This window comes from Styela clava, chromosome 4 (assembly GCF_964204865.1).
Source record: "Styela clava chromosome 4, kaStyClav1.hap1.2, whole genome shotgun sequence".
Lineage (NCBI taxonomy): Eukaryota > Metazoa > Chordata > Ascidiacea > Stolidobranchia > Styelidae > Styela > Styela clava.
The window spans coordinates 20,373,933-20,395,098 of record NC_135253.1 but is presented as its reverse complement, the minus strand read 5'-3'; the positions used below and the strand labels follow the sequence as shown (position 1 = coordinate 20,395,098).

Here is a 21,166-nt window from a genome sequence, read left to right as displayed (position 1 = left end):
ATTCTTTACAATATATATAATAACAGTAAACTTTTGCTCCGATGTTATTATAGTAATCGCGTTAAATCACATTAAATACTAAATCAGTAATCGGTCTTTGGGCGAGAAGAGCAAATTACTTGTTGTTAGTCACAATAATAAAAATAGAAGCCTTTGAATGGTAATAAATGGATGATCACCAAGCACATGTTTGGCTAATAGGGTATTATTGGGTAGCCACCAGGATAGGGTATAACCTGGGAAGCAGCAATCGAGCGCGACAATGTTGATTTGTGTCCTTCAGTGCAAGGAAGGCTCGATATTTTGAAGAAATCTCGTTCTACATTCGGTTCAATATTAGCGCCGGTACATCGCCACTTTATTTAGTTTTTAACTATAGAATGAAAGTATAAGTTACCTAGCGTAGTAGTAGATAAGATAAGATTTACATATTTATCCCGGAAGACGATAAGACGACTTAATAATATGGCGAACCACGGCATCTCGCCCGGTTACCGCCCATGTCCATGTAAATAGATGAGCGGCAAATAAACACCACATATAATAGCAAATTGTGTTCAGTCATAATTTGGCAAGTTACGCGTCGTTTGTTGATGGATTTTGTCATCATTTTCATTGCTACATTTCCAAGTAAAAATTTAAAGGCAAATGTGAAGCTTCTGCGGCCTACCAGGAACATTTGAAGCCCACAGTAAAACATCACGGGTACATCAATTAAGAAACCTAAACTTGAACAGTCCAACTAATTTGAGTAGCCTACTCCTGAAGTATGCGTACCAACTTACAAGATGGCGGACACCAAAACGTAGTATGTGTACCATGTTAGGGTTAAGCCATAATTTTATCCCAATTTTCCATATTTTAGTTCTATTACGAGTTCGGGGACAATTCGAATGACTCCCGTAGTATTTGTACCTAAAACTATGGCCTAATCCTAACCTGGTACACAAACTACGTTCCAGTGTCCGCCATCTTGGTACGCATATTTCTGGAGTACCTAGTTGTGCGTAAGCTATAATTTTTTAATCAGCATTATGAAAATGGAAATTTTAAGAGATGAAGATCAAAGCGCAAATGAACAGTGTTATAATTATCGGATATTGAATCTGTAAAATCCCGCTATTTTAGCACATTAGCTGGTATAGTTCGCACGTTTGATAATAAGCTCTTGCGTGATGAGTTGCAGCATGAAGCACTTTTTGCTTCTCAATGTTATCAAACTTATGATAATTGACTTTATATACTAGTTATTACTTTAGAATAGATGACTAAGATAGATATCGTAGAAGTAGATAAATAGCAGATTTAAACTAATTCGAAACTTGTAGAAATATTTCGTATTTTGGAAAGTTTATGGTTTGAAATAATAATGATTTTATGGACATACAATGTTAGTCCAGGGCATAGCCAAAATCGTTATTTGTAGTCGCATAATTATATTCTATATTTCTTTATAATCTCAGTAGTACTTCAGTCGTCTCCCGAAACTTTACTCAGAGATTTGATTTTCCTATTTGTTTTTGTTTTTCTGAATGAGTGCGCGTAACCTTGCTCTCATAGAATTCAGTGGAGTTGCTGTGAGTGTAAACAGTTTTCTCAAATTATAAAAAGCAATGTTGCTCCGAGCAACTGCACATGGAGAATGATATAGAAACTTCAGTACCATATGGTGTGTGTTGCTCTTATTACTATATAAAAACTACCGCGCTCTATAAGTGTGTGTACCAATTTGTAGGTAACTAATTTTGTTCGCCTACTTTACATCCAGTTGTGTAAAGAAACTGAAACCTATGGACACGGGGTATATTCACTTGACTAATACAGACAGTCCCCGAACGCGTAATAGAACTGAAATAAAGAAAATCGGAATAAAATATGGCCGAACCCTAAACTGGTACACACACTACATGAGTACCAAAACTACGACATGCTAAGCGAACAGCAGATATACTAAACATGGACATCAAGGTTGGTTATACCATTTAAATTGCTACAATATACCAAGTATCTTTGGCACTCTGGTGTGGGTATTGAAATCAGAGTCAGCAGTTTGTAAGGCGATTCACGTACCGTAATCTATTCCTCGGTAAAAGACGACCACAGTAATTTGTGGTCCAGATATCTCTTTAAATTAGAATCAGCTGATGATAAAGTTGATTGCAAAATTTCGCGCAACCATTTTTGTACATAAGGTTTTTAGGAACGCGTTCACTGTTAAGGTTGATACTGTGAATCATTTAATTTGAGAACTCGACTTGAGTAAACATGTATAGAGCGAAAGCAAGCACTGAACTTTGTAGTTTAAACTCAGATCTGCAAAGGTTGAAGGGTTTCTGATGTTGCTCAAAACAAATGCAACTACTACAGTATTACCATAGGGGTAGCCAGATAGAGAAAAATGCGCGCTTGCATACTTCGGATAACTTCGACAGCGAAGTATGTTTCTAGAGAGATTATTCATGATATTGTTAGATAGACAACCTTTGTCTAGCCTCGTTCTGAGTAAAATGATGAGTAAACGAATTAGTCAATAAACAAAAAATGAAGGGTCCGGCTACGCTCTTGAGTACTACATTATAGGAATAAATTAGAGCAAAAGTCGTTGTATAATTAGAGCAAAAGTCGTTGTATAATTAGTTAATATCCTATTTTGTGAGGTAAAGTAAGATCTGACGAATGCTTACAATTATACTTGCAGTTTCGTGGAAAGAGATTGTTATTCATCATAACAACCTTAATAATATTTCATTCAAGAATCCTTGTGGCAACGGCCTTACGTGAATTTGAAGTAAGAAGTAGGCAAGGAGAAGGGACTTGCATTTCAATGCACGATACCCTATAGTACAGGGGTGCCCAACCTGCAGCCCGTGGGCTAAATGCAGCCCACAAGAAAACTTTGTGCGGTTCATGAGCCAAATTTGAATGCTGTGCGGCCCGCTAAACGAGTTTCTAATTTGGTGAGTTATTACAATCCTTTTGCGTTGCAAGGCATATATATATATAAGTCAAATCGCCCATGATGTTACAATGCCCTAACAGCTAGCTTTTGAAAGCAACGCTGGACCTAAGAGCAATAACCTAATTTTTTATGCCTTCAACTATATTAGAAAGCCTATGTTAAATGAAGCCGTCGGTTTCACCATGTTATATGAATCTGGCCCTCCTGTATTGGGGATGCACACCCCATACCTGGTACATTGAGTTTTAAGCCAGTGTTTCTCGCTTCACAAACATCCAAATCCTAGAGTTTAAATATAATTAAATACATGGGTATAGTGTTTTGTGAAGAGCCTTCAGGTGTTCCGCATCGAATAGTCGTTCCATATTTTATGATTAGTATATTTTATAATAACAAATATAATCATACAATAGATAGTAAATACTTTCATAACTTCTTGGCTCCTTCGCGTTGATTCTTAACCCTAGATGTACGATTTTAACCACGCATGATTTGGGGATTATTGCTACTCCAGTAGCAGGGTTCTATTAAGCAAATAACCTTAAATTGCATGCAAGTAAATTTATTAGTTTTGTTGGTATTGCGTGATTTCTCCTACGTCATCGATTTGTGGGCGGTGATATTGCGCAAGTATCCGGCATTAAAGGCAGGATTTTCACACTTTTGTTGTTTACGGGTGCGCGATATCCCTTCATACAATAATTTAGATGTTTGTATGTGTGTTGGATTTTAAACGAATAGCAATGTGTCACTGCTAAATTTGGAGAACAAAGTAAATTGAGGAAGGTTGTGAAATACGGTATGAGGAATGACATATTATAAGAGGCAAACAGCAGGGTTAGCAAAGTAAGTTAAATGTGGCACAGGTGTTTCTTTTTACGTATCATCGACCACTGCTTGCCTATAGAGTTATTCGATGTGGAAGTGTAAAATGTTTTACTGAAACCTTATTATATCTTATTTTCGTTCGCCAATTACTTTAAAAATGTAATTCCATTTATATTACTCGAGTTCAACACGCATTTTCCAACAATGACAAGTAAAGCGATATCATGCGCATAAATGATGATTATCAATTGTTTGTTTACCATATAGAAAATTGATACCCCCTGAAGCATGCGCACTAGGATGGCGCACAACCTGAACATAGTATGTGTGTACCGGTTAGGATTGAGGTTGTGCGACATCTTGGTGCGCATACTTCTGGAGCACCGAAAATTGTACACTCTAACAACGATATGAAGGTCAAGTTAAAGCTTCAATCAATGAGTATCGCGCCGTTCGGTTGAGTGTAGGTATGCTGTCGATTTTACGATTCCATTCGCTATAATTCTCGGAAATGAGCGCGTGGAATTATCGCATCTGTAAGGAGTGAAACATACTTTCATTGTTTTACATGAATTCCACGAAAGCATAGTCCACAAAGATAGTGAGATTGCGTAGCTAGTTAAAAGCAAGCGATAGCTACCGTGTTTACTCAAAAATAAGACTAAGGAGTGAAAACAAACTTTCAGCGTTTCACATGAATTTTACAAAGCATAGCCCACAAAGAGAATGCGTATGTAGCTAATTGGAAGCAAGCAAGCGAAAGCTACCGTGTTTCCCGAAAATAAGACTGGTTCTTATTACAATTTTCTTTCGAAAAGTAACATTAGAGCTTATTTTCGGGGGATGTCTTTCATTTTCATTTAATAAAAACAAAATAACAAAGTAGAGAATTACGAGACTTCCAAATATACAAATATACGAAAACCGATATTCATTTACTTGTAAATAACACGTCTTCCTCTCTCTATCGACTAGGTCTTATTATAAGGGGAGGGCTGATATGAAAATCATTTTTTTAATTCAGGCTAGTTCTTATTTTCAGGGTAGGACTTATTTTCGTGGGAACACTGTAACAGGTATATCATTACTAAGATAGCGTTGTTGCTCTATACTGGTATGATCGGTATTGCCAATATAAATAGCATCGGTCGCTTGACTGAGTTGATATTACAGGAAACGCTATCATTTTATTTTCCCTCCGCCAAACAAACGTTTGATATATTGAACCAGCTGTCTCTTAAAAGCTAATGTTTTTGTTCTAGATCAGGGGTGTACAACCTTCATTACAGGAGGGCTAGATTCAAGTAATTGGGTGAAGCCGCGGGCCGCATATTTAATTAAGATACCCTTTCTAGTAGTTTCAGTCACAAAAAATGTTTTATTTTGATGTTGATCTTACGATATGCTAGGGGTCCTTGCAGAAATAGTAAGTTAAAACGCATAAATTACTGAAAGAAACTGCTATTCAAATTTTTTGTCACATCGACTTCAAACGAATTCAGTGAGTAACACGTTTTTATAATATTTTGCAACAGGATTTTGCTAGCTGTTTTCACTAATTAGACATTGGCACTTAGGTATTGGTATAGGCTTTGCGACGCAAAAAAATTGAAATTGCTCGCTCGTACAAGAATTCCTAAACTAAAAACTTGTTTTGCGGGCACACCATTTAAAATGCACAATTCTCTCCGGGCGGCACAATATTTCCTTGCGGGCCTACTTGGCTCGCGGGCCGCAGTTTGCACACCCCTGTTCTAGATTGTTACACGAAACATATAAAAAAAATCATTTTGCTACATTTTTTAATGTTGTTGTTGTTGTTCCGCAACTAATAGACAAACCGAGTTCAAATTTTCGATATCTAAAAATAGAAGTAGCCGCCACAAGGCTTATTTTTCACATTTCTTGCTATCTTGATTTTTATTTGTCGTGGTTTTGCTGTATTTAATGGAACGCTTCAATGCCGGGAGTTTATCAAATGGGTAATTAATAGTGTATATAGTTTGTGTTTCATCACAAAATGAAATATATAGGGTTCGATCTAATTCTGGGTGCAAGTCATTAAATTGAACCATAATAAGTTATAATCGTATAAGTGAGCATGTATGTAAGTTGTAGCCTATGTCTTTCATTTTAAAGTATCACATTTTGATTATTACCGTTATCTTCATGGAGCGTAGGTCCTAGAGTGTAGCCATCCGAAATTTTTGGCTTGGGCCAATTTTTTCTAGTATGACGTTATACTACGCTTGCTCGCTTATTTCGCAACAAACAACAAACAAGCCAGATAATGGCATCCACTAATCTAATCCATTTAAAGAATTTCATCACTACTTACTTCACACTCGAAATTATCCATGCCACATAAAGCGCGCATTTCATCAATCTCGCTTGATTCGTTTGGAAGGAAATTGGATAGCAAGCCTAAAAAGTCGGGTTGCAAAGGGATCGCGCACGATCAGGGCAAAATGATGTTGAAAGACGTACGATTTGTGCAAAACGTACAATCCCGTTAAATCGTATTTTAAGTTTTTATTAATTTTTATACCTCATTGTGGGCTCCGTGTTATTCGTTTCGGTAATCCTCCGCATGACAGGCCGTCCTGAAACTAAATTATTTACCTGACATCAGAGATACGATTTGCGTCGTCATCACAATGCCGTACACAAACAGCTTTTTCCAACGTTGTTGATTTGCTGTTATGTAATGTACGAGGCATTATTGCTATTGTATTACCAGAATGTAGCAGAACCACAAACCGCAATAACGCAGGGGAGTCCATTAATAAATGAACTGTGTTATCTTATGCAAACAAACTTATCTTTTTTTGAACATACTTTTGTTAAAGCGACTTGTGTTTTGTCGAACACGCCCCTAAGATTAGCCACGCATGTAAGTACCAATGATCTATGGTGCAAGTTAGATAAGAGAAACCAAAGGATTCTGGTTTGGGCAAAGTTCGTCCTAAATAATTTGAAGTACCTTGTTTACTGGATGTTGTTTACTGGATGCCATTTATAATCCACAACCGCATTTAGTTAGTAGCCTGACAGTTTGCAAGGACGCCGCTTCAGGGTTTGTTTAATTGTTTCAGTGAGCGGAAGATACTTACTATAGCTGGCGGTACAGTTTTATCCTCGTATATTTTTAATGCACAGAAAATTTTTATTCTTTAGATTATCAAGGATTAGGCTGGTGATATATCTATGTACGACTTTTACTTGTAATGATGGTTCAAAGTGTATAACATTCTTCGGGGTGAAAGTTCAAAAACAGACATCATTTCGAATGAATGTAAGTTCAGGACATGGCAGTAAAAACTTGATGGGGAATTCCCATCAAAACGCTCTCGTGTACTGCTTTAGTTAGATTATTAGATTTTTGGCTTATGGTATAACCGTAAACAATTTTTCACTTACCGCCTTATCCAGGTTGTATTAAATTAAAGTTTGTAGGGAAGTTCGTAAAGGAAAAATTCTAATCTTTCGCAGTTTCTTGCCAATCTGTGAAAGCTTGCCTATAGCGTTCTTCGGAGTGAAGTGTTATCTTTTGTACAAACTCTCCTCAAAAAAAAAACACCGTCAACGCTCCAAAAAGGAAAATTAGTAATTAACCAGTAAGCCTTAGGGTTACCATCAGGAATGCGGATTGCGCTGGAATTTCAAATTTGCTTTCATTCCTAAACCGCCCTGGATAATTACTAATTTGTTATTTCAAAACGTAGCGGGAGTGTTTTTCTCCAATCCCGCCACTAATGCAAAAATGTGAGATTTAAGAAAATAACCACCGCCACGCTTTTAAATAACAATTTGGCAATTATCCGGCTAGTGTTAGAATTAGGAATGATTTTATCAGTTGAATTCTCACTGCACTCGTCGTGCAACTCGTTCCTAATCCTATCCCTGAACTAGATAATTACTAATTTTCTTATTTTGAGCTCTGGTGGGAGCTTTGTACAAAATACCCCAAATAACTTAAGAATTAAGTCGCGAGTGCCACTGAGCGCTAAAAAGGAATAAACCTAACCATATATCGATACTTGCAATATTTTAAGTTCACAGGAACAGGGAAGAAATTGTCCCAGTACATTTCAGATCAATAAACATTACCCAACCGAGGATGGCTTCCTAAATATTAATGGCTTCCTAGTATAACTAAAAAAATTTTATATTATTGTATATGTTATAAACTCTTGAAACGTACAAAGTTGCACGTATCGCAAGCAAATTTTCCCGTTCAAAATTAAAGAAAAAATGCAAATAATTTTTTTTTTACACATTGTGGAGGAATTAAGAGCTTTTAAATAGGCCAAGCGAAGAATGTGCCAAAAATGTTTGGACCCACTGACATAAATAATGAAAGCCAAGAGCACCTTTTCAGAAGTCTCATGGTCGGAAAGTTCTAATGTACATACGAATGCATATTATTGTTTTTAACAGCAGTTCCCAGCAGTTTTTGTTCGTGTGGCGCCAAATTATCAGGGAAAACACTCGCGGCGCACTTGCACGAAAAAATAATTGCTGCCTTCGAATAAAACTAAATTTTGTGATCATTGATGTGTACTCTATGCCTTTGAAAGTTTGTAAACACGTAGGCCCATGGAAAAATAGCGAAAGGTGAATTCTTCTTTTTCAGGTTTACTCTTTATACACTAAAATATCGTTCATGTTCGCTATCCTCGATTCAGCAGATAAATAAACGACAGATCACGGACTTGCAGAAAGTAGTGTCCATCTCTATTGTTACGTAACAGTAAGTAAAGACATAGAAGAGTTAAATTAAATTATTGATTCATGAATATTTATTCATATATTAGTCATGTTAGAAACAATTCTGTTAATTTCTGTGACGCACCTCTTTGGGAACTGATGGTTTACATTAATCTGTTTTGTGCTTTGTTATGTATCTAACCGCGCGGCATATATATTTCGTTCCAAAAACTACAATCGTTTTATGACATTTTCCACAATAATTTAAAACAGGCGACTGTTCAACCTGCGGCTCACAAGGAAAAATTGTGCGGAGAGGTGCCAATTTTGAATGATGTGAGATCCGCGAAACGAGTTGTGACCCATTATTTATTACCACAGCTTATGGCGACCTATTTGACTTTAATAAATTAATAAAACATTGATGGAGGAAACAAATTTATTTTCTCAAATTGAATTTTCAGTGAAGCTAGTGAGAGGATGAGCTTGTTTCTTGCTACTTTCCAAAATAGACTTAACATTTATTTCAATTTCAGATAGTTTTAGGCGTAAAGAATTCGGAAGTTGCAGTTTATTTCAAAAGTTGCTTTTAATCAAAGCTTTCTACATCTTTTCACGACCCACTAAGATTCCTTTTGCGACCCACCAGTGGGTCGCGACCCATAGTTTGACCTATGTGCGAATCGAACACCGTATGTCATTAGATTAATACCCAAAATTTTTGTGTGTGCAACTACTAGAAAGCTTATGTTAAATAAAGGTGCGGCCCTCCCGCTTAAAGGTTGCGCATCCCTGATGTAAAACATGGATTACCGTACGGCATGTGTACGTTGTATCAAGAATGCAAAAACATTAACGCAATGCATACACTAACCCAAGATGACATGTTATGGCCCCGCTCTTCCTGAAAATTCTTCGAACGCTCACGTGACCGCCTGTCATAAAGATTTCGTTGATGACAAATCAAACAACTAAGTGGACTTTTGTGACGCAACAATAGGGATTACGAAATTGACACAGCTGCACACTAACACAAAAGTATTTCTGTAACGTTCCGTCCGACCAGAGTCAGACTTCCTCAGACAAGCAGTTTACAACCATGGCAAAAAATAAATTTGATAAATAAATTTAAAATCTCAAACCAATTATGACGTCACTATGCATAAACATTTAACTTGTATTTAGCCGTAGAAGTAATGATGTAAAAATTAGAACAACAAATATCAGTGGGGCTCATTTCAGATGTGATTCAAAAAATTATTGCATTTACGAAAATGATGGGTAACTAAATGTAATTAAAATTAAGATTATGGGCACTTAGCGAAAAATAAATATGCCAAACCAACATTTAAACGTCAATCAATGCTTATTTTGGTGAGAACCATTTTTAAATTAAAATAGGATAAAAGGTATTACTGAATTTTGATCTTAAATAGCGTTGAAATATACTAATAATATATAATATTCATAACCAAATCATCTAAAATAAGAAACAATAAAATATTTATAAATATATATATACAATATTTAATCATATATTAGTCATGTTAGAAACAATTCTGTTAATTTCCGGGACGTACTTAGCAAATCGCGACGCACCCTTTCGGAACTGATGGTTTACATTATTCAATGCATTCATTTATTATTATGAAATATTATTTTATTTCAACGCTATTTAAGATCAAAATTCAGTAATACCTTTTATCCTATTTTAATTTAAAAATTGGTTTTCACCAAAATAAGCATTGATTGACGTTTAAATGTTGGTTTGGCATACTTATTGTTCGCTAAGTGCCCTTAATCTTAATTTTTTTTACATTTAGTTACCCATCATTTTCGTGAATGCAATAATTTTTTGAATCACATCTGAAATGAGCCCCACTGATATTTGTGTTTCTAATTTTTCCATCATTACTTCTACGACTAAATACAAATTACATGTTTATGCATTGTTACGTCATAATCGATTTGAGATTTCGAATTTATTTATCAAATTTATTTCTTGCCATTGTTGTGAACTGCTTGTCTGAGGAAGTCTGACTTTGGGCCCAACTCAAATTGTGTTTCCTTATCTCGTTTGGTCAGAATATTATGTATATTTACTTTAACTTTTATTCAACTTGGAACCCAAACAGTTATTTATTTTCGATGGTTTTTTACATGCATTTTGTTTATAATTAACCATACTTAAACGGACAAATGTTATATAGTTTTGATGAATTCACTTTAAAGCTATTTAACCATGGAATGATATTAATATACTCATACTTGGTAATTTTGGGGCCAATACACACTAATTTATTGATGTTAATATTTTAAGTAAATATTATTTTAATTTTTGTCCAAATTTATTGACGTCGATTAGAAATTTATGACGATGACTTTGGTCCTGAAATTAATTAGTCCGTTTGTCTATTGGCCATGACAAAACTTGCCTGTTGGGCTTCAATACATAAAACTTCAGGGTTAGAAAATATCGCAATTTTCCATTGCATGTATGTAATAATTGTATAGGGTGTCCATAAAGTGGTAAAATAATTTAAAATTGCAAAGGGAATTTATTGAAACCATATATTGTTTTGACCCTAACAGATGTATTTAATGAAGTAAAAATATTTAAACAATCGCTGATTAAAAACAACAAACCTGGTTAAGATATATTGAGAATTGACTTCTTAACAAAATTGAAATTGTAACGGACTTTATGAACACCCCCCCTGTATGTTCTCATTTTTGTAAAATAAGTTGGAAATGAAACTAAACTTCGTTGTAAATGGGATTCACCTTTAGTTTCGAATATTTCTGAAAATAAGTATTAATTTCAAACTACCATTCAAAAATATTTACTTATTTTAAATATTTTATTGTGAATTTTATTGTAAATCTAATTTACTTTAGCTTGATATATTTCAAAGATTAAGTTTTGATTTTCAACGTACATTTGTAAATATTTCTCTTTTTCAAATATTTCTAAGTTACCATTATTTGCAATACATGATGTTCACAGGGGTGGCCAACACGTCGATCGCGATCGACCGGTCGATTTCCACGTCTCAAGAAGTCAATCGCGTCTGATGTTGAATGAATTTAATAACATACCCTAAAAAATCGCCTTGAACCAGTTCTTTGTGGAGATTTCATTAAAAATGCGCACCCACAGCCGAGCCTATTGGCAGCGGTGTAATTTTTTGTATGCGTGTGTGCAGTTATCTGCATATTTAGTCATCATTCGTTTTTGTGTGTTGACCTTATTGCCGATCAGTCGATCGCGAGCTGATTTGAAAAATATAGTCGATCGTGGTCGAAAGCGGGTTGGCCACCCCGGAATTTGTACAACAACATCGGATTACTTACATGCTGATAATATTGACGTGCGCTGTTTTTATCTCGATTTATTCTAATCTTTCTTTACACAATAAACAAGATTTAAAATGCCACATTGTAATCGCATCCCACGGAGTTAATTTTATACTTTATTGCATGTTATCTTGTAAACTTGTAATCGGCGTATCGAAAGAGGTTTCCCATAAGTTCGTTGAATGTGTTGCTTTGCATGCTACGAATTGTTGTTATGTTGTTTGGTTTTTCGTAAAGCTGAATATTAGGTATTCCTGAAGTATGCGTACGAAGATGGCGGACACCGGAACGTACTATGTGTACGCAGGTTAGGGTTAGGCCATAATTTTAGGTACAAATACTACGGGAGTAACTTGACTATTCCCCGAATATAACTAAAATAAGGAAAATTGCAATAAATTGAATATTATACGCTCTGGGTCAGAATATAAATAAAGAGTTTATGTGCAGACCAGTGGTTCCAACCTTTTCGTAAATTCATTCCTTTGCGTATTTCGGAATTCTTTTTTCTTCCCTCACTATGCATAAAACAACTTTCAACCTTTAATAATGAATCCCTCAACTAGTGTTATTCGCAAATCGCACACTCGCTTTTGCACATTTTAAATAAACTGATTTTTCCAAGTCTGTGTTTTTAGATCAATCTTCATGTGTGCTGGTGAGTAGGCGCATGATTCTCCTCATTCTTGACGGTTTTATGCGCTTTCCAGAATTCTCCATTTTAATTGTTTGTAAGTCCGGCGTTCCAAATAAAAACTATCTGTCTGCAACCAGAAAATTCATAGGAAAATTCAACACTTTGTGGTGGCGCTTGGGATGAGATTTTTAATCTGTAAATCCGACATAGATAAGTACAGCGTTTTATCCACGAGACTAAACCATTACACTCTACAGTCCAAACAAGGTATTTTACGATATTCGACTTTGAAATTTTATCAAAAATAATTTTTTTGATTGAAGGGTTGTCTTACGCTTTTCAAAAACATTAATTGTACACGTTTCGTGGCTTTCCCGCACAGTGAAAAATTTTCGCTAACTTTCTGATTAAAAACTGATAATTCGCTTGTAAATTCTAAATAGCGAGACTTGTGGTATTTTGAGTGTAAATATTTTTAACTTACGTTTAGATATTTATGGAACTAAAAGCTTCAGAATTATTCTTATCGCGCCGCGCATAAATACAAATTTGCTGTCAATCGAGTATGATCTTGAGTAGATGATATTTTACAAATTGATTCAGTAATATGTCATGCACGGGTCACGCGGAATGACTCGGGTCATTCGATGAATACAAAAATTCCCAGAATAACGAGTTTTGCTCGTTTTATCCTGATTTGAAAGATAAATCGACTTGTTTTTGTCGTTTTGATGAATTTACGTCGACCTTTTTTGACTTAAATCAATACGCAATTTATTTTCATACCACACACATATTTTCACGGCAATGACCTGCGGTTTTAGTTGCAAAACATTGCAGAACATTGTTTGTTTTGCGAATGCCGTCTGTACGCATCCGTCGTACACAGGAAGTTGAATGTCTGGTTTATTCTGTTAATGAAATATCTGCTTGTATGCAATGGTTGCGATGTTTTGGGTCTTTCTCGAGCTCTGCTTAAAAGTTGTTGTCATTTACTTAAATTTTACTTTACTGAAAGTAACAACAAAATTAGGACTCTGTATGCCAACCCGTCAAATATAAGATTTTCTATGAAAAATTGATTCCGTGTATGATTGAAAATGATGATAAAACCTTCAGTTTGCGATCCCAAATTCTAGCTAATTCCTCGAGACAAGCCACATGGTCAGTGCTCAAGTGCAACTGTTGTGATGTTTTAGGTTTTCCACGCAATCGGACATATCCTAGTTTATAATTTATCATACAAATTCATAGCAGAAACGTGTATTAGAATATTCTATGCCTGACATTCATATGCTAGGATAAGGACTCGTAACTTCCCGAGTATGAGATGGAGATGTAGTATTGATTAAAGCAAGATTATATTGTTCTCGATTAGATTTTCACGACAAAGCAGGTTACACGAGCTTAATTTTTATGGAAAATATAAATAAAAACCTCAATTGTTTCATCGGTGTGTGCTATCGAGGATTTGTCACAATCTCTTGATTTTGCACGTTTTTGCAAGGTTTTGGTGGTTTTTGACGATTTTTGCACGTTTTTGCTAGTTTTTTTTTTTTTTTTTCAATGGGCTAAGTTAAAGTTAAACATATTACTAATACATTTTCGAAAACAATTTATGAATATTGAATTGGGTCATTTTCTTAAGAATTGCCACAAAGCATTGTAAATTATGGAAATTTGATTTGGCTAGTCAATAAAAAAAAATGTAGGTAATCATTGTTTCCATCAATTTTTGATAAATATATCAACGAACTCCGCGTGTATTCGAATATTCGATTCCGACAGTGTAAGTTTTCATTCACTATTTATTCTGTAACGTATCAGTACGTAAATTGATGTGCCGCATCGCACGAAAGCCGTGGTCTTATATGTGATCGAACCATTCTCGTTTCATCTTTTCTTAGACCCTCTTTCAGTTTCCACAAACTCAAATATTGAGCAACTATCGGTTTGGTATGTGGCTTATTGACTTTCCCGCGCAGAAATAGGTGTTCCCTAATATATGAAGAGCAAACAGTACGAGGAAACATTTGTTGGCGTCCCTCTCATTAGTGGTTGCGACATAACATTAAATCAATATTACTGTTAATAGTAAGCTGTCTTGTATATTTATTCATCGCGTTTCATACTGATATACATACGATAGATAGTCATTTGTTCCTCTGGCGGAAAACAATTTCAGAATACTTATATGGTATTCTAAACTATGTCAACTCAATTTGTATGTACCGTAAGTGGCACTCCGGAAGTGTGTGAACCAATGTGGAAGTAACTAATTTTATTCGCCTACTTTACATCAAGTTTACAATCAAGTGTAAACGGACTGAAATCTATGGGCAAGGAGTATATTCACTTGGCTAACACAGACAGTCTCTGAACTCGTAATAGAACTAAAATAAAGAAAATCAGAAGAAAATTATGCCTTAACCCTAACCTGTATGAATGCTGTTTTTTTAAGGATAATCTGCAATACGACTGATATTTTTTAATAATCGAGTACAGGGAAAAGTTGCTTATCAGAATTGTTTGGCGTGTACTGTGGACTAATTTATAATTCCTTGTTAATAAAACTTGTCTATCATTCGGAATGCACTTAGTTAGAATAAAGGCAAAATGTAGGATAGCGACGCGAATCAGAATTACGATATGGCGTAATACCGTCACCAAGTGTCAACTTATGTATAAAAGAGTGTTCAGGTCACCTGAAAGTTATTTCACATATCGCAACAGTACAAAGTTCATATCGGGGTCGAACCCGTAGACAATTGTAAATCCGTTGAAAATTAATATACATTCATCGGTGGCGAGATGCTAAAAACAAATAAAGGAGTGAATCGGCGAAGCACCTGACTGAGCCACTGTATGACATGATCTTCAATTTGAATTCACCCGATAGCAATTATAACGCTAGATCTTAATTTAAGTTTTTTCCTAGTTTAACTTCCTATATTTGCTCTAAGGTTTAAAAATGTCAATAATGATAACCTAATACCTAATATACATATTACGGTCGCGACCTTCCAAACCTCGACAATGTGAAACGTACACGAGTACATACAAGAGTAACGTCACGTATTACACTGTTATCAGCACGGTAGTGCGTATCTCCTTTAATTCATCAAAGTCTGTGGCTGATTCTTCGTATTTAAACTTTCACCCCTTGAGCAATTTCAGTAAAAACTAATAATGGCGCGTGTCGATATTTCAGGGGTATATTATGGTCGGCTCATGCTTGTTACTTATCGATCTTAAGATCGGTAAGTATGTTGATAGGTTTTTGTCTGTCTGTCTGTTAGATGCACGCGATATCTAACGGAAGCGAGGTTGAATCTGCTCCAAATTTTGCATGTGCATTCATCATAGCTCGGATCAGAAACCTATTGATTTTGGATGGATTATATCTTATAATTAGCGAGTTATTAATTAATTAGCGATGGGACACACGGTGTCACTATGGAGTAAGACCACTGTTTTGGGGGATCCCCTAACCTCCGATCGATAAGTCTTCGGTTTCTAACCGATATTCTAGTGATATACCTTATTATATACAGGGAGACACCAAAAATAAAACCACTAAAACGGGAGACGAATTTTCGGATCTTTTGTAAACTCCCCACCACTAATGCATAAAATGTGAAATTTGAGAAGAAAAAAAACGCCACATTTTAAAATACATGACTGTTGCGCTGATTTTCTTTTCATTAATAGTGACTTGCTATGTAAACCGCTTAATATAACGCTAAACCGGTAGAAAGAGGTCAAGAAATATCTATCGTTGATGGTTTATTTATTAGGCTAATACGTGATCACTAGAACGTTGTTTCTTAGTTGATTAATTTTGAAAGTTGATCTTTGATCGACGAATATATAGTACGTGACTCATGTGATGACTAGTATTTCAACGATAACTAAGTCCTGCTGCTCGGTTTGGCTAAAGATTAGAATTCAATGGGGCGCCATAATGCAATAATTAAAAGTTGGTCGCCTGACTTTTACTGTATTGGTCTAAATATATTAGAAGCATAGGTCAAAGGTCGCGAATTCATATCCCATCCCGTCTAATACGCTATTTTACTTCATTTGACTTACCTGTATTCTTCCGGTATTTTCATGTTCAGGAAAAATGGAATTTGAAGTTGATTAGATCACGATGGCCTAATGGTATTGTATTGGACTAAGTATGTTATCATTGCAGGTTAAAGGACTAGCGTTGAATCCTGGCCGTTTTACTCATGGTGTCATATCAGTATAAGTCCATATCCTGCACGTCCAGGGCTTTGATCAGATCTGTTTTTGAAACCAACTCAACAACCATGTTGTCCAGGATACGTCTTGCCATTCAACGCCCAGAGTGACTGCTTGTGCATGGCATTGTTCAGAGATGTGTTAAAAAAACTTTTATAATTGCCAGTTTATTTCACATGGTTTAGAAGAATTTAAGTTGTGAGAAGGACTACTATTACTTAACTTCTGGTTATATATCATATGAATTAATTACACAAATACGTGTTTTTAAAGAAAAGCGTGATGTTACAGTTATAAATATTTTGTCGGACAATAACAAGCTTTACTTTTTTTTAGATATTATTTAAAAATTGACAAATATGACAAATATACGATTATTATCTGTGATATTTATGGTGCTCGTCATCGGAGAAATATTTTTAATCAACGGTGTTGAAGCCCTCCCAAGATGTGGACAGAGATTCTGTGGTTATTGTGCAAGAAGATTTACGAGAGATGGTGAGTATGGAGCAGAATATTGTGATTTTCTATTTCAGAATGGGCACTATAGCCTAGTATACAGATAGAAAAAATTATGGGACTCGCGAAAGCATTTTGCGTGGCCAATCTGCTTTTTTTGTTAAATTTCTCACAACTATATATATATATATATATACAATTTTTATTCATATTTGAATTTTATTTTAAATATTTAAACTATTAACTGCTTTAAATATTATTAATGTTTTTTTCAATATCGGTTCAACAATGTCATCCACCCTAAAATTTGACACTGTCAAAATTGTCGGAACGATGACGTAGTTGATTGATAAAATAACACAAAGACTATAAATAGAAAAAAATTCATTTTTCGAATCGTTCATAACAGACTAATAAAGGCTTGCATACGAAAAATTTTGTTATAGAATTCCTAATTTATTTAAGTTCAGCGCTGGAGTCAGAATTGAAATACTTTGACTCTGGTTTTTACGCTAGCGAAATAAACGCTCCACAACCGTGATTTCCCCCTGTAGGGGGTGACCCCCCCCCCCCCCCCTCCAAAAAAAAATCAAACGCATTCTTAATTTTCGGGTGTGACACCATACTTTAAATCAAAACGTAAATAAAACTGTATTTGAATATTCTTATATTATTGTATTTGAATATTTACAAAGTGGCTCATATTCCGGCGAAGATTTCAAGTTAAAGACATGTAAACACTTTTTAGAACTTACAAATAGTTTTATCGCTAATAACAAAATATCTATCACCCTCTAAAATTGGGAACACCCCCTAAAATGAAAAGCTGGGTAACGTTATGCTCCATAATTCTTGAAGCTAAGGCAACTGCACCCTATTTAAATGATTCCCTTATATTAATGAAAATTTATATTTCAGTACATCACCGGTTCATCGCTCATCATTGCAACAGATGCGTCAACCGATGCCAGATTTGGTCGTTCTTTCTTTCCTAACCAAGATCTCGAACCTTCATTAATAAATTTCTGTAAAGAAGAAAAGCGCCGAGGAGGCCAAGTACCGGCCAAGTCATTGACATGGAAAATACTGAATATAGACGAGATTTCTCGCAAATACTTTTATCAATGTTTAAAATGTCAAATGCTATTGTACAGACTGTTGTGATCTTCGGCTTATACTGATTGTTTTTGATAAAATTAATCAATCATTTGTCGAACCACGGCATCTTGTCTGGTTACCGGTCCCGGGCGAGGTATGAAAATATTTAACCAACAAATCGCTCCTGGTGCATGGACTTGTATAATGGACGACAAATATTTGCTAATTTATGTCCTGCCAGGTGTGTGTTAGAAATATATACTGGTCACTGACTCCGGGCATCGGTGTGTGTTATAATAAATAGCATTGTCTTCCATCGCTAATATGATATTATTCTGACTAGCCACGCTTTATTCCCTCCTATAGCTGTAGAAATCAATCACGCGTAAACAAGCAGCAATTACGTCAACATTGATATTATTATTTTGATCAGTCACGCTTCATTGACTCCCGATTCGAAGAAATCAGTGATGCGTTATAATGCAGAATCTACTTCACCATTGAGGTGATTATTCCGACCGTCCTCGGCTTCATTGACTCACTATTTTGGATAAATCAGTGTCGCGTAAAATTGCAGAATCCTACATAACCACAAAGATGATTTTTCTGACGAGACACGCTCCATTGCTCCCGGGTGATCAAGAGTACGAATGGAACAAATTCAAACCACACCCATGCCACACCCTTAATTAAACGAGCTTTGGAAGTCCACCTTTATGGTTGGCCCGTTCTTAACCCGGGAGAGCATTGAGATAATCAAGCCCTTGTTTTTTAGGGGTCGGTCTCCACTATATTTTACTATACTTATTATTAGTATATTTCTATGTTGTGCCTATTACAAGCAAAATACGTAGATACTTTAAATGCATCTGTTCAAATTTTATTTTGTTTTGCTCGAACCTTGTTTAATCATTTTTTTAAATGATCAGTGAATTCAACTCGTTTTATTTTGTCGTTTTTGAGCGGGCCGGGTGTTCAATAAGAAAAGAGAAATCAGGAAATCTTTAGAAATGCTTTTATGCGCTCTAGCCGTGTTCTTTCTTTCAAACAAGACTCTAATGAAGGGGTGAGCAAGGTTTTTTACCCAGGGGATAAAAAATTCTACCACATCCAGACTGGCGGGCGATTTAAGTTACATTTTATTAACAATATTCACAGTGTTACAAAAGCAAAAATGGAAAACAATAAGTCTCGTGCCAAAACTAATTTTATTCGCATACCCATTAAATTCCTTTATTTTTTATTTTTATCTAAAACATCAAAATTTGATTTTAGTTTAGTTGTGGCAGCATCAGGCGGGCCAGATCGAATTAGCCTTCAGGTCGGATTTGGCCCGCGGGCCGTAGTTTGCCCATTTCAGCTCTCCTGTGACATGGTGAATGATGAAATCCTAGTTTCAGAAAAGGGGATTTCCCAACATTGAAACTGTTTTTTCTAGTCACGAAAGGTCTGTAAAAAAAGGTTTATGAAAATATTTTTTGCTGAGCACGTAACGTTACCAGACTTCGGGGATTCGGTTCATTCGTTTGCATGACATTTAACTCCACTCCTTTATTACCCCACGGTGCAGTATAGCACGAATCCCATTCCAAAGAAAATAAATATCTCAATATTATCAATAGAGGGGAACAATGAGAGCTAAAAATAATTCGCAAGTGGAGGTATTTCAGATGCTAAATTATTATGTTTCTGTTGCGGCTTTTCCTTTACGAAACTAAAATAGACATTCGGGAGCATTCAATACTGTTATACAAAAAAACTTTTAAAAGCTACCTACGCGTGTTTCGACGATCGTACTTGCGAATTCCCAGTCGAACGGAGGACAAGGTTGTTAATGCAAGCAATATGTGGTTATCTTGATATTAAGAGTTGAAAGTCAGTTACAATCTGATAAGTTTCAAGACTGGTGATTTGTGATCAATATGTTTCGCACGTGACAATTTGTCATTTGAATAATAATTACAGAGGACTTGTATTCATGCCTTTATTAGCAACACAAGGAATTCTGCTTGTGGTTGAAAATATTTTATTTATAACAAATATTTGATGGAGAAAAGAAAAACAGAATTTGAGCGAATACTTTCACTCGTGAAAATAATAGGCGTTGGTCAGTGGCGCAGCCAGGGGGGGGGGGGGGGGGGGGGGGGAGTTGCCGATAACACGTACAATTGCCTTCTGCTAAAATCGCCCATGTTTTCATCAGCGGTATTTAGGCCGTAAACGCCCTTACGTCGGTTTTTATTCTTTCTAAATCATAAATTTGGGCCACGATAAACATGATAATTATTTTATTTTTGTACTTTGCACGGAATTGTGAATTCGTGAGTTATTATACGTTCGTCGGTGGCGAGGTTCTAAAGCCAAAAGAAGGAGTAAAACCGCGATCTAAATTTGATTGAAAAGCGGCATTATAAAATACTGAAAATAAAACCGTAAACAATATAAGTTTTGATGAGTCCGGCGACAGTCTAAAAGCGCTTTTCTAGTCGCAAAATCGCAAAATTTCGTGTGCCCACGGCGCACATTATGTTTGGTCGCCGTTTAGTAACATACCGTCACTAAAATCGAAACACGGTTAATTGTGGGTGGGATTTGCCTTGCTTGAAAACGCGATTTTTTTCCCGGTTTGTGATGATATATAAGATAATTAATCCGAAGTATATCCATCAATTTTTAGTGTACTGAAATAAATTTTACTCCATGAGAATTTACAGCAGATTTTCGGATTTTTCGGGAGGTTTTATCTTTAAAAAAATCGGAGCGTCTGCATTGCGATTGAACGGAGTCAATGTTACAAGCACATCTCAAATTTGTCGAATTTGCAAAATAGAAAAAATACGGATAAAAACAATATATGATAGGCGACGGGC

At 35.6% G+C, this 21,166-nt stretch overlaps 1 long non-coding RNA gene across 2 annotated transcripts; it reads left to right on the top strand.

The window, feature by feature from the left end:
• Positions 1–237: 237 nt before the first annotated feature.
• LOC120326365 (uncharacterized) lies at positions 238–19,239 on the top strand. Of its 2 annotated transcripts, none has more exons than XR_013475087.1 (3): positions 238–345; positions 16,690–17,237; positions 18,117–19,239. It is a non-coding gene; the product is annotated as an uncharacterized LOC120326365 (long non-coding RNA). The 2 variants fall into 2 exon arrangements; XR_013475088.1 differs by lacking the exon at positions 238–345 and adding an exon at positions 8,424–8,540.
• Positions 19,240–21,166: the final 1,927 nt, after the last annotated feature.